The sequence below is a fragment of the Salmo salar genome, chromosome ssa26, assembly GCF_905237065.1.
Source record: "Salmo salar chromosome ssa26, Ssal_v3.1, whole genome shotgun sequence".
Classification (NCBI taxonomy): Eukaryota; Metazoa; Chordata; class Actinopteri; order Salmoniformes; family Salmonidae; genus Salmo; species Salmo salar.
The window spans coordinates 25,762,895-25,777,302 of NC_059467.1; the positions used below are offsets into that span (position 1 = coordinate 25,762,895).

General features: G+C 45.7%; 1 protein-coding gene across 12 annotated transcripts in view; it reads left to right on the plus strand.

Moving 5' to 3' along the window:
* The window catches only part of LOC106587493 (transcription factor SOX-6), a 203,970-nt gene that overhangs the window by 25,898 nt on the left and 163,664 nt on the right, over positions 1-14,408 (plus strand). For 9 of the 12 annotated variants that reach the window (XM_045708401.1, XM_045708398.1, XM_045708408.1 and 6 more), the window contains one exon: positions 7,050-7,120. The exons of the other annotated variants lie outside the window; for them this stretch is intronic. The gene's annotated coding sequence lies outside the window, so the exon portion shown is untranslated. The remainder of the gene's footprint in view (positions 1-7,049; positions 7,121-14,408) is intronic. 12 annotated transcript variants of the gene reach the window in all.

Consider the following 14,408-nt stretch of genomic DNA (forward strand, 5'->3'; position numbering starts at 1 on the left):
AGCGAGAGAAAGAGAGAAGGAAAGAGAGAGCAAGGCAGAAAGAGAAAGAGGGGGAGAGCAGGGAGGCTGTGACAGGTAATAGTGTGCTGAAGCAGCTGTGTCTGGCTGTGATTGGACCGTTTCCAGCACCAAATAACTCAATGATATGGTGGATTTTTTTGCGTGGAAATAAAGCTTGTCTTTGTGAGCTCATATTCTTTGGCATGCCTGTGCAGTGTGCACTGTGCCAGAGGGAATTTATAGCTTTCTGTTAATCAAGTTATCATAGGGACATCAGAGCTCTGTCTCCTCAACTGCTCTTCTCTCTCTCCTCCCCCTGTTGTAGCCTGCCAACAGCCAGGTAACTGCAGCCCTGCTAACCTCCCTGCTGACCTGGGCATCAGCTTCTATTAGCCCAGACATGGCTTTGTCCTCCCCTTTTTGTAATGACGGCCATTCATTCACTGCATACTACAGCTATGCTTTTTCTCATTCGCGGTGGGCGATGTGGGGAAAGTGGGTTGATTTTGTGGACTTGGATATTGAATCTGACAATGGCTTGAGCCGAGTCCACTAATAGATATTTCAGCAGAATTCTCACCCCCCTTCCCTCCCCTCCACCCCCCATTTCCCCAAGGCTCCCTGCTGTTTAGCCTGGACTGCTGTTATGGGCCCACCTCATTGCCTTATCCCTCCACCCACCCAGCCCTCCCATAGTCCCCAGCCAGGGCCACTGCTGCCTCTCTCTGTCTGTAGAGATAACCAGGTCTCAGCCAGGTGGGGACCAACACGCTGATGGCAAAAAGATTGCCTCCATTGTCAAAATAACTACCTCTGCAAAATCCCTACTTTAACATGTTTGGACTAGAAAGAGTGAGGGCTGGAATAGTGCACTGGGGATATTTAGAAAATGTTGCAGATCTGGATACAGCTGTGTTGTGCAGGGGATTGGTTTGTCCTGTACATATTTGCATATGCACTCACACACACACACACACACACACACACACACACACACACACACACACACACACACACACACACACACACACACACACACACACACACACAGCTGAACAATGTCAATGGAAGTCTCATATTCATGTGTGTCTTTGCTTTGTTTGTCCTGTCTGGACATTGACAGAGAAAAAAGACACTTGTGTAACTACGTTCTGTATAGTTGTTCTGAAGGTTGGCCATTGATTCTCAGCCACCTGCATATGATGGTCAGCGAGAGAGACTTTACCCCGTTATATGCGGGGCTAATCAAATCAAATCAAGCCCCCTGTAGATGAACACATGTCTGGAATCTGAAGGTTCATTTGATTGGATTCCCCTCTCTTCGGTGATGTCTGTGGAACAGCCTTCACTTACATATGAAAGGAAGGATTTCAGGCCAAATGGTAGCTCCAGAGGGCACACGTTCAATCTGTAACGTACGGATAAATGAAAAGTAACCAAGCGAGAGAGAGAGGTTTTTGTATTAGTGTATAGATTTACTATAAATCCTTCTTTAACATGACAGACATGTGCGTTTTGGATTATGGCCCTAGAGGCCAGCTTTCACTCATTAGCCCTGACACACACAGGGCTGTGGTCTGGTGCTGGAGAAGTGTCCTGACACAGGGCTGTGGTCTGGTGCTGGAGAAGTGTCCTGACACAGGGCTGTGGTCTGGTGCTGGAGAAGTGTCCTGACACAGGGCTGTGGTCTGGTGCTGGAGAAGTGTCCTGACACAGGGCTGTGGTCTGGTGCTGGAGAAGTGTCCTGACACAGGGCTGTGGTCTGGTGCTGGAGAAGTGTCCTGACACAGGGCTGTGGTCTGGTGCTGGAGAAGTGTCCTGACACAGGGCTGTGGTCTGGTGCTGGAGAAGTGTCCTGACACAGGGCTGTGGTCTGGTGCTGGAGAAGTGTCCTGACACAGGGCTGTGGTCTGGTGTTGGAGAAGTGTCCTGACACAGGGCTGTGGTCTGGTGTTGGAGAAGTGTCCTGACACAGGGCTGTGGTCTGGTGTTGGAGAAGTGTCCTGACACAGGGCTGTGGTCTGGTGCTGGAGAAGTGTCCTGACACAGGGCTGTGGTCTGGTGCTGGAGAAGTGTCCTGACACAGGGCTGTTGTCTGGTGTTGGAGAAGTGTCCTGACACAGGGCTGTGGTCTGGTGTTGGAGAAGTGTCCTGACACAGGGCTGTGGTCTGGTGCTGGAGAAGTGTCCTGACACAGGGCTGTGGTCTGGTGTTGGAGAAGTGTCCTGACACAGGGCTGTGGTCTGGTGCTGGAGAAGTGTCCTGACACAGGGCTGTGGTCTGGTGTTGGAGAAGTGTCCTGACACAGGGCTGTGGTGTTGGAGGAGGGTCCTGACACAGGGCTGTGGTGTTGGAGAACTGACCTGACACAGGGCTGTGGTGTTGGTGAAGTGTCCTGACACAGGGCTGTGGTGTTGGAGAAGTGTCCTGACACAGGGCTGTGGTGTTGGAGAGTGTCCTGACACAGGGCTGTGGTGTTGGACAAGTGTCCTGACACAGGGCTGTGGTGTTGGTGAAGTGACCTGACACAGGGCTGTAGTGTTGGTGAAGTGACCTGACACAGGGCTGTAGTGTTGGTGAAGTGTCCTGACACAGGGCTGTTTTGTTGGAGGATGGTCCTGACACAGGGCTGTGGTGTTGGAGGAGGGTCCTGATACAGGGCTGTGGTGTTGGAGGGGTGTCCTGACACAGGGCTGTGGTGTTGGAGGATGGTCCTGACACAGGGTTGTGGTGTTGGAGGAGTGTCCTGACACAGGGCTGTGGTGTTGGAGGAGGGTCCTGACACAGGGTTGTGGTGTTGGTGAAGTGTCCTGACACAGGGCTGTTTTGTTGGAGGATGGTCCTGACACAGGGCTGTGGTGTTGGAGGGGTGTCCTGACACAGGGCTGTGGTGTTGGAGGAGTGTCCTGACACAGGGCTGTGGTGTTGGAGGGGTGTCCTGACACAGGGCTGTGGTGTTGGAGGAGTGTCCTGACACAGGGCTGTGGTGTTGGAGGAGGGTCCTGACACAGGGCTGTGGTGTTGGAGAAGTGTCCTGACACAGGGCTGTGATGTTGGAGAGTGTCCTGACACAGGGTTGTGGTGTTGGAGGAGTGTCCTGACACAGGGCTGTGGTGTTGGAGAAGTGTCCTGACACAGGGCTGTGGTGTTGGAGGAGTGTCCTGACACAGGGCTGTGGTGTTGGAGGAGTGTCCTGACACAGGGCTGTGGTGTTGGAGAAGTGTCCTGACACAGGGCTGTGGTGTTGGAGGAGTGTCCTGACACAGGGCTGTGGTGTTGGAGGAGTGTCCTGACACAGGGTTGTGGTGTTGGAGGAGTGTCCTGACACAGGGCTGTGGTGTTAGAGAAGTGTCCTGACACAGGGCTGTGGTGTTGGAGAAGTGTCCTGACACAGGGCTGTGGTGTTGGAGGAGTGTCCTGACACAGGGTTGTGCTGTTGGAGGAGGATCCTGACACAGGGTTGTGGTGTTGGAGGAGTGTCCTGACACAGGGTTGTGGTGTTAGAGAAGTGTCCTGACACAGGGCTGTGGTGTTGGAGAAGTGTCCTGACACAGGGTTGTGGTGTTGGAGGAGTGTCCTGACACAGGGCTGTGGTGTTGGAGGAGGGTCCTGACACAGGGCTGTGGTGTTGGAGAAGTGTCCTGACACAGGGCTGTGGTGTTGGAGAAGTGTCCTGACACAGTGTTGTGGTGTTGGAGGAGTGTCCTGACACAGGGCTGTGGTGTTGGAGGAGTGTCCTGACACAGGGCTGTGGTGTTGGAGAGTGTCCTGACACAGGGTTGTGGTGTTGGAGGAGTGTCCTGACACAGGGCTGTGGTGTTGGAGAGTGTCCTGACACAGGGTTGTGGTGTTGGAGAGTGTCCTGACACAGGGTTGTGGTGTTGGAGAGTGTCCTGACACAGGGTTGTGGTGTTGGAGAGTGTCCTGACACAGGGCTGTGGTGTTGGAGAGTGTCCTGACACAGGGTTGTGGTGTTGGAGAGTGTCCTGACACAGGGTTGTGGTGTTGGAGAGTGTCCTGACACAGGGTTGTGGTGTTGAGAGTGTCCTGACACAGGGTTGTGGTGTTGGAGAGTGTCCTGACACAGGGTTGTGGTGTTGGAGAGTGTCCTGACACAGGGTTGTGGTGTTGGAGAGTGTCCTGACACAGGGTTGTGGTGTTGGAGAGTGTCCTGACACAGGGTTGTGGTGTTGGAGAGTGTCCTGACACAGGGTTGTGGTGGGGTTTAGGTGGAGGGTCCCTTTAATATAGTCTAGGGGTTTGGCCAAAGACAAAGGAAAGGAAAGGCCACCCTTTGACAGAACTACCTCAGGTGTCCTTGAGCTCTCTGGCCCGGGGCCTTTGAAGTGAGCACTGTTAGTCTGTCTGTTGGGCTTGTTTAAAGGGCTTTCTGTTTGACAGATCAATCCCGCTGCATCTCTAGTGTGGGACATAGATAAATGTTGATTTTTCTTTAAAAGCGGTGCTGTCTGTAATGTGTGGCAACCCCCTGACTGACTGTCCACCTGTGGTTTAATGAGAATTATCTATTTGGCTGATAGCTCACCACCCCTGATGTCACGGGGACTCCAGTAGTGCAGACAGCTGGTGGTGTGTGTGTGTGTGTGTGTGTGTGTGTGTGTGCGTGTGCGTGTGCGTGTGTGTGTGTGTGAAAGTGTATGTTCGTGTGTTAAAGCGGAAGATAGTGTTCATTCAGTATGTGTATGTGTTAACTTGGTGTTAGTTCCCGTTTATGTGTGTTGTGTTTCAGTGCGGTTTGTTGTCAGCAACAGCCGAGTAAAAAAATCTAACATTTAAAAGGCTCTATGGTTATTGTGGACACAATGATTGGGTGATAAAAGTGTTGGGGGAAACTAATACACTGAATTTGGAGTTGATTGGGATTCTGTTTTAATGAATCCATGATCGTCTAATTAGGGAAAGGAAGGGTTCCCATCGCTGTGTTATTTCCCCAGCAGCCCGTAGGCTGTGTTCTCAGCAGGAGAAGAGCTGCTGTACTGCATCACACCAATACAATAGTCTCTGTCTGAGACATTCTTATCACACCAGAGGAATTACAACATTTGTTTTATTATTTGTAATATCACTCTGTTTTTTTTTAATTATCTATAATCATAATCATTTTTCTCCAGTCAAATGATTCGTTTAAATAAGCCATGAATACAACATTCTATTTGTGTTACTTTCCTCATTGTTTCAATTAACATCACATTAATAATTCAAAGGCTTGTTAATTTCTCCCCCTGCAATTAAAAGAGCTCTCATTTATTAACTGTAATGAGTCAGACGTTATACACTGAGTGTACAAAACATTAAGAACACCTCTTTCCATGACATAGACTGACCAGGTGAATCCAGCTGAAAGCTACGATTCCTTATTGAGGTCACTTGTTAAATCCACTTCAATCAGTGTAGGTGAAGGGCAGGAGACGGGTTGAAGAAGGATTTTTAAGCCTTAAGACAACTGAGACATGGATATGTGTAACTCAATATTGGGAAGATGTTCTTAATGTTTTGTAAACTCAGTGTATGTTTCATAAAGAAACACTTGTTTATTGAATTACTACCCTGGTTATGTCTTTAATACAGTGGGCTATGATAGTCTGGGTGGAGAGTGCCCTTCGTGGCTTTTAAAAGTAAAATTGTGTGTGTAGACGTCTGTCTGCCTTGCTGTCTTTGTTTCTTTCTCTATTTGTCCATCTGCCTGTCTGTGTGTGTGTCTGTTTTTCCATCTCTGACCCTGTGCGTGTACACGTGTCTGTCCGTATGTATGTGTGCAGTACAGTGCAGAGAGGTGAGACAGTGTGGTGTGGACACTGGCAGACTGCTGGCTAGGACGGCTGGGTCCTTTGAGAGGTTGGACTGTCAGCTCAGAGGTGCTGTAAAGATGACAGCAGATTACCATTCAGTCAGGGCCAGTCTGTGGGCCTTCTCTCTCCTATTGTTACTTTCAGTCTCAAGGCTGCACATTCAGATCCATTCTCCCTGGCCTACTCTATTAACCCTCTATCCTCTCTTACTGAGATCTCTTTTCTGTACTTTGACACCAATTGCAAATGTGTTGGTATATTTCTCTGGTCTGCTGTTGGTATCTTTTATTCCCTGCCTTGCCGCAGGAGACCAAGGTACAGTAGTACAAATTACTGGCAGATCAATTAAGTGTGACCTTAAAAACCTCTGTCCTGGTTTAATTGGCGGTGCTGAAGCAGGGTAATTGTATAAATCAGCTGTTAATGAGATCGCAGCTTGTTGTGAAAAACAAGATAATGTGAGGAAATGAACATCAATGAGCTTTGTGCTGTTTCAGGCCCGTGTTGTGGCTGTGCACAATGATCACTCCACTTCTCTCTCACTTTGGATGTTGTTGTGTTTCCTGTTTTGTTGTGTTATTTTTCCACTGTATGGAGGTAGAAATATTGATGTTAAATTCCGGGTTAGATAATGGCTAAAAGTGGTATGTCCATATTGCACAGGCTTCGGGTTGTTTGTGTTTTCCCTAACAGAACAGAGCTCTGGCGGCTGGGCTCAGAGAGAGACATGCCGTCACTAGCAGAGCATGCTGCTAAATAAATCATTAGCCTGCCGCGCTCAAAGAAAGAAAGTCCAAATTAAATAAAACAACCACTTTATATGAAGCCATGTAATAGTGGAATCTACTGGCTGTATGACAGATTAATGAGGTATTAGAGAAGTGTATTTTAAACATTGTCTAGGACGTAGTCCCGATCTCTTTCATTAATAAAGCTGTTTTACCTCAGCTGTAGACGTTCTGACCATGGGCCAGCAGTCACCTTCTCCTCCTTACCCCCCTCCCTCCTATCTCCCTCTCTCTCCTTTCCTCTCCAAGTTTGTTTTGATATGTGCAAATAAAGTTATTTCACTGATTGTACAGATTACATTTTTTATAACGTATCCATGAAATATGTTGTTTTGAATTGAATGTCTGGGATGGATTGTTTAACTGTTTTGATAAATAATTAATGTATATATTTTTTTAAAGATGGACAAAGAGACATTTATATATTTTGTCTGTTTTTTTATCATTTCAGGTCACTTTCATGAGTTCAAAATCAACTAACCAGTGATCGCTGGGTGCTGGGGGTTTAGTCTTTCTGTTTGTGTAAGTACTCTTTTTCCACTATTTTGATTTCTTTCTAAAGGCTATCCAGTTAGATTTCTTTTTTACCCCTGGAGTCTTCCATCCACATTGAACACCTGTATTGAATGAAATGCACAAATAAATACTAATATAATGGACGCTACAGAATAAGCTTATATTGTTACTTCACATGGTCACTTTTACAATTTAGACATACACTACATGACCAAAAGTATGTGGACATCTGCTTGTCAAACATCTCATTCCAAAATCATGGGCATTAATATGGAGTTGCCCCCCCCCCCCCCTTTGCTGCTATAACAGCCTCCACTCTTCTGGGAAGGCCTTCCACTAGATGTTGGAATATTGCTGCGTGGACTTGCTTTCATTCAGCCACAAGACCATTAGTGAGGGCACTGATGTTGGGCTATTAGGCCTGGCTCGCAGTCGGAGTTCCAATTCATCCCAAAGGTGTTCAATGGGGGTCAGGGCTCTGTGCAGGCCAGACAAGTTCTTCCACACTGATCTCGACAAACCCGTTCTGTATGGACCTCGCTTTGTGCACGTGGGCAATGTAATGCTGAGATAGGAAAAGGACTTCCCCTAACTGTTGCCACAAAGTTGGAAGCACAGAATAGTCTAGAATGTTATTGTATGCTGTAGCGTTAAGATTTCCCTTCACTGGAACTAAGGGGCATAGCTTAAATCATGAAAGACAGTCCCAGACCGTTATTCCTCATCCACCAAACTTTACAGTTGGCACTATGCATTGGGGCAGGTAGCGTTCTCCTGGCATCCGCCAAACCCAGCTTAGTCCGTTGGTCTGCCAGATGGTGAAGCGTGATTCATCACTCCAGAGAACACGTTTCCACTGCTCCAGAGTCCAATGGCGACGTGCTTTACACCACTCCAGCCGACGCTTGTCATTGTGCATGGTGATCGTAGGCTTGTGTGCGACTGCTCGGCCATGAAAAGTCATTTTATGATGCTCCCCGACAAACAGTTATTGTGCCGACATTGCTTCCACAGGTAGTTTGGAACTTGGTAGTGTTGCAACCGAGGACAGAAGATTTTTACGTGTTACGTGCTTCAGCACTCGGTGGTCTCATTCTGTGAGCTTCTGTGGCCTACCTCTTCGAGGATGAGCCGTTGTTGCTCCTAGACGTTTCCACATTAATAGCACTTATAGTTGATCGGGGCAGCTCTAGCAGGGTAGAAATTTGATGAACTGACTTGTTGGAAAGGTGGCACTCTATGACGGTGCCAAGTTGAAAGTCACTGAGCTATTCAGTAAGGCCATTCTACTACCAAAGTTTGTCCATGAGATTGCATGGCTGTGTGCTCAATTTTATACACCTGTCAGCAGCGGGTGTGGCTAAAATAGCTGAATCCACATACTTTTCTATATAAAGTTTATTTTGGAGTTGTTTATTCAGGTACAGAATCTGTATGTTTTCAGATTCTGCTTTTATTTCTAGTAAAAAGAAAAATACTGCACACAATCTGAGGTTAAAGTACATTTTGACACCTACGTTCATGTATTCTAGCTTTAGTTGTAAATAGAGGTTGAATACAGAAGACCATGGAACTGTGACACGTACATGCATGGTCAGGCTAACTAATGACGTCAAGGCCTTGTGTGGCTTGTGAACCCTCTGTGAGTTTACCTCAACCTCTGATGCCCTTAGAAAACTAAACCCAGGTGTCTTGGTTCTTTTCCTCACTTTCCATGTCTACCTCCATAGTAGCATGTATAGTGCTTTTGATTCTATTCTCTACGCTAATGTCGGCTGCTGTTATTGGTAGTTTATGGCTGCGTGTCGTCTCAATAAGAACATTCACAAGAGGGAAGAAAGAGTCCATTTCAGGAAACGCAGGCAGCGCCTCCGAAAACAGCCAGTATATGGCTGTACTTTATTGCTACAATACGCCTTTAATGGGAGCTCTCTCTGCTGCTGCCGATGTTGTAATAAAAAATGTATCTGAGAAAATGTTTCTTGAGCAAATAAAGCCGAGAAAGTTTAGTTGATTTTAATCTTTTTTCAAATGTCAGTTGGAGATGGTTTCCGGAGAGGCAGGACTGAATGATATTAATGTGGCTGAGGAGTCCTTGTTGGTCCTGCATAATCAACTGATAAGAGTCAATCACATCTCAAAGTTCACGGCCATTTACTAATACCAACGGTTTATCTCTGCCATTTCTCCTCAAACACAGTTGTCTTCAGTGCAAATCAATGCTTTTATCTAAACCAAACTGGCTAATGGTTTTCAGATTTTGTTTGTAGTGTCTGTTGGTGTTGTTAAGTCCGTTCTCAATGGCAGTCCATGTTGGGAGTGTGGGCTTGTCTTCAGCTCCAGTGAGCAGACAGAATGGTGGAATAACAAAGCCTTAACTTTAGGATTTTATCACCAATGAATACTGCTCAGTGAAAAAAATAGATAAATGTAGTGAATGGACATGATGAGTGAAAGAGCATACATTAGCCAGACTGTATCGCGTGCTAACACTGTATAACACTGGTGAGCTCCTGATACTACCACAGCTTTACACTTTGTAGTATTAGTAGTAAATAAACCAAAACAACAGTGGTCCCCACTGCTTCCTCTGGAGAGAAAGACCTGGAACCAAGATATTAACATTGATATTGACAAGTTACAGGTTACCTGTCTCTATTTTGGGAATAAAACGGTTGGTTATTGTTGGACCAAAGGGAAAAAGATAACTACAGTAGCTACTGACTAAGAACAGAAAACATCAGCCATATGGTTGACATAGGTACAGCTGGTTGAGTAACAGGGTATGCCTTGTTGTCCACTGGTTAAGTGCGTGTGTGTGTGTTTGTTTTTGTAGGAACAGCAAATGCTCCTAATGATGTGTGTGTTGAATAAAGGACTTAATGTGTGTATGGACCTGAGGTAGACTTTAGAGGTCTCCTACGTTACTTGAGATGCTCCCACTCATGAGGACCTTGATAGTGAATAGCCAATGGAACGAACACCTGAGCTTTTCTCTTCAAAGCAGAAAATAAGGTGCATTGTGGGAAAAATGCTTGTAGACATTTTATTTAATTGTTATTCAGTGATTGTACGTGGTTGTCGTTGAACACAGTACCCAAATATTCCCATTTGTAAAATTAGTACTTTGCTCGCACTGTTATTTAAGAAGTGTTAGTGTGCGTTAGAATAGATTGTACCACACTCACTGTGTCTCCCTGTCTTACTGGTTTTAGATGGCCTGTGTGTGATGTTCCTAAGACCTGCTCCACTTCCCTGTGCTCTTCTATCAGCCAGACCTGACACACTCATTCATCTAAATCCTATGCAACTTGAATCGACATGTTTAATTCATCATAAAACGACGCTGTGAGTCATTTTGACGGTGTGTAGCTTCTTTTGCTGGACGATGTATTTCATCACTCCTGTGTGAACTCATTTGGAAACACCCAAGCGTGGAGGGCCGAATACGCTCTTTATCAGCGTGTGTCATTATGTAATAAGTGATGGACACACAGCAGTCACTCTGGGCTATGCTCAGTCCAGCACTGATGCCCCTCATGGGGAAGATCTGCTGGAGATGGTTTCTAAGAAATGAAATAAACAGCACTTCACCACAAAATGAAAATGAATAACCGTTGGTTGGTTATCTTCTCATCTATTATGTATCAAATGGGCCTGTTGGTTCAGCCGACTGACCCTGCCTGCGCTGATTATGACCCGTGGTGTAGATAAACGGAGACTGCTTGACAAAGTGATTTTAATTTCATCAGCCTTGGTTTCAATTGCTCCAGAGGAACACTGGGAATATTCAAATTGATTGTTGGCAGATTTCTTTATCTGTCAGGAAAGAGTTTTTGTACAGGTATGTAGATACAGTATGCCTCCATTCACTAATGCCATATAACCCTGATAGATACTGTTAGTTGTAAGGTTTGGTGACATTGTGTTTAACCCCTTTAGATATGACCATTTTTCAATCCCCTCTCTATGAGCTGCCATCCCAGCAACATGCTGTTGTTATCGGGGTTATACCCTCCTATCAGCTTTATTAGATATGAGGCCTGATTTTGATGGCTTAATGTGCTTTATTTGATTCTCTGTAGAATGAAACCTAGTATAGACTTGGCTGCTTTCCTTCCTCACAAGTTGCAGCCCTTGTAGGACAGAGAGAAGTTTCACCTATTAGCTATATAGTGCAGAAAACGGACCTGAGAACATGCCATTAATCTTCTCGCTTCCCCAGCTGTGGAATGTAATGCATAACTAAATGTCTGGTCAAATGAATTAATGATTTCAACCATGAACTTTTCTCCCAAAACGCCATGAATCGTCTCCGGCTGATAATGTGCTCCAACCCTGGAGTGTGAAATGCCCGTTGCGTTGAGAGTATCCAGTTAATTGATTCAAAAATTATTTTAAGTTTGTGGTACCCAGGGGAGTGCTGGGCTCTAATGGCGGCCATTTCGGGAGAGTTTAAAAACTCTTCCTTTCCAAGCCTGGGTTAGATTGTATTTAGCTAACAAGCCCAATCAAAGCCTGGGAGAGGGGAGAGAGGCAGAAGGGAGAAGGACTCCACGGGTCCCATGTATCCTCTTTCTCCCCACCCCGTAACCCCCAAGTCCTGTCTGGAGGGGGATGCTGGGAAGGGGTCTTTAAAGTCCCCCATGGTTAAGATGTTTATTATTTGAGTTATGTAAAAGGTGCTACTGCATTTAATGTACTTTTGTTTAGGCTATCTTTGTCAATACAGTACAGAAAAAATACTAAGTCATTTTGTTGGAATATAATTATTCTCTCCTCATGGTGTAATTCTCCAGGGTTGTTGTCGTTCTTCCAGGGGTCATTAACTTGTAAGCATCAACATACATTTTTTTGCTGTAAACTTACATTTACATTTCTGAAGAAGTTAGACACCAAAACGAATGGGGAATGATTGACTTGGACATAGTATAATGTCATTACTCTTTAACTGTATTACATGGCTTCACTGTGACTGGCTTTAAGATGAGAAGAATGAAGGTTGAGAACAGCTCACAGTGAGTAAGCATTGTCAGTTGATCTTTCTGAGAAATCAGCTGCCACTGTCTGAAATAACCACCCTGCCTAATTGATCTCAACATGAATGTACTGTAAGCTCAGTGAAGTTGTTTCCTTGTTTGTCCTGGAGGGTGGCGCAGGGGTGGCCTGTGGTAATGTCTGCATTATGCTCAGATGGTCTTGCTGTAGTGTAGCCCGACCCAGTACCTAGCGTCCGTTACTCCCCCACTAAGTGGCTGGGTCTCTGTGCTAATTCCAAGGAGCCTGTAATCTGGGCCCATTAGCAGGCGCTGTCATTCAGACACACTGTGTCGGCCTGATTTAAATAAAATGAAATGAAGATGGTTGTTTCTGGTCCCTTGGCTTCAGTCATTGCCATAAACATATGCTCCGTGCCCTGCTTCTCTCCATCTTATTTCTCATTTTAATTTGTTGTGTGGGCTGTGCTAGAAATCACATTTAATACAATCCTCCCAGGGACTCTGTCATATAATAACATGGTAATTTCTGTGTATCCTTTTGAAAAATGAGGAAATTAATTCTTCCTGACATGTTGTAATTATTCCAGTGTGAACGGTGGATAGGCTCCCTCCCCAGCCCCCTATGTGTCGGAGGCAAGCGGCTGCTGGCGGGTGCCGAGGTGCTAATGCTGACCAGCAGCCCGTTTAATTTGAAACATGAGCAGACACCTTTCAACACACCTTCTTAATGTTGGAGTGCCTCACAAATTAATTCACTACTCATCTGGCAGCTCTAGCTCAGGGGGATGGAGAGATGGGACACTATCACTATTAGTCAAGGTGTAGTTGTAGTCTAGGTTTGTGTGTGTGTGTGTGTGTGTGTGTGTGTGTGTGTGTGTGTGTGTGTGTGTGTGTGTGTGTGTGTGTGTGTGTGTGTGTGTGTGTGTGTGTGTGTGTGTGTGTGTGTGTGTGTGTGTGTGTGTGTGTGTGTGTGTGTGTGTGTGTGTGGAGATGGGAGAACCCTGGGGATGTTGGGGATACTAGGACAGGTTTTCTCTAATCCTCTCCCAGTGCTGTCAGTAGGCCACCCTTTCACACATCTCCTCTGTCGACTGAGAGGTCTGAAATGCTTATTTAATTAGACCGTCTTCAGCCTGTCATTAATACAGCCCTCTTATCTACATTGAGACACTATTGGGACAGATTACTTTGGAGAACGCAAATTCGTCCCCAACACATCACTGCCACATGTATGAGGGTGGAGCCTTATCTTAACATCAACCCCTGTCCCTTCAAACATGCAAGTCTCCTTTCCGCTGTGTCCTCCTGAAGGAATGTGTTAGTGTCTCTCTCTCTCCAAGCCAGCAGCAGCAACTCTATCCTGTGCCTGTCAGACAGATCCCTCCTTACCCCTCCCTCACCCCTACCCCCCCTTCCTACCCACTCCCTTCCTCCTCTTACCACCAGGATCCCACTTTAAATATAACACCCCATGGGATCATCGATTAATTAATTGCCTGAAATTAAGACACCGCAGTTGTTCCTATATGAAATATCTTCTGAATGACAAGGCAATTACACCCAGAGCTTGGTTTATGTTCAAAAAGAAATGTAATCACTGCTCAACAAGGGAATCTTAATATCATCACTGGCCAATAGCAGAGGTACTTAATATCAGCAGCGCTCTTCATCCAGAACTCTGCAGAATTTATATGATTAAGCAGAACTAAGAGTGACACATCCAAGTGTGTGTGTGAATGTGTATGTGTGTGTGTGTGTGTGTGTGTGTGTGTGTGTTATACTGTGTATGTGTGTGTGTGTGTTATACTGTGTATGTGTGTTAAGTGTAATTCTTGGTGAATTCCTCAAAAGTGTGTGGGTATGACACATGCTCTCTCTCACACACACACACACACACACACACACACACACACACACACACACAAAGCTGACACCAGACAAATAGACCTTAACTGACCATAGCATTCTCAATTAAACCATCCCATTGACATTCACCTCATCACGAAGTCCTCATTGAATGGTCAGCCACTGGATAGTCAGCAGCCAAATGTTTCCTAATTACCTGGGATTTGTCATTTGTACTTTTTCTCCCTCCATTCTCCTGTTTAAGCCTGACATGAGGTCACAAAAGAGGGTCACAGAGGACGTTATGATTATGGAGTACAATATTGAGTCATCAAGATGACGATATTTCCTAAGAAAGAAAGAGTAAAAAGTAAAAAGTAAGGAGGACCAAGGCACTCTTAATCTCATTTTAATATCTTTATTTGTATGGCATGTTCAATGGAACAAAT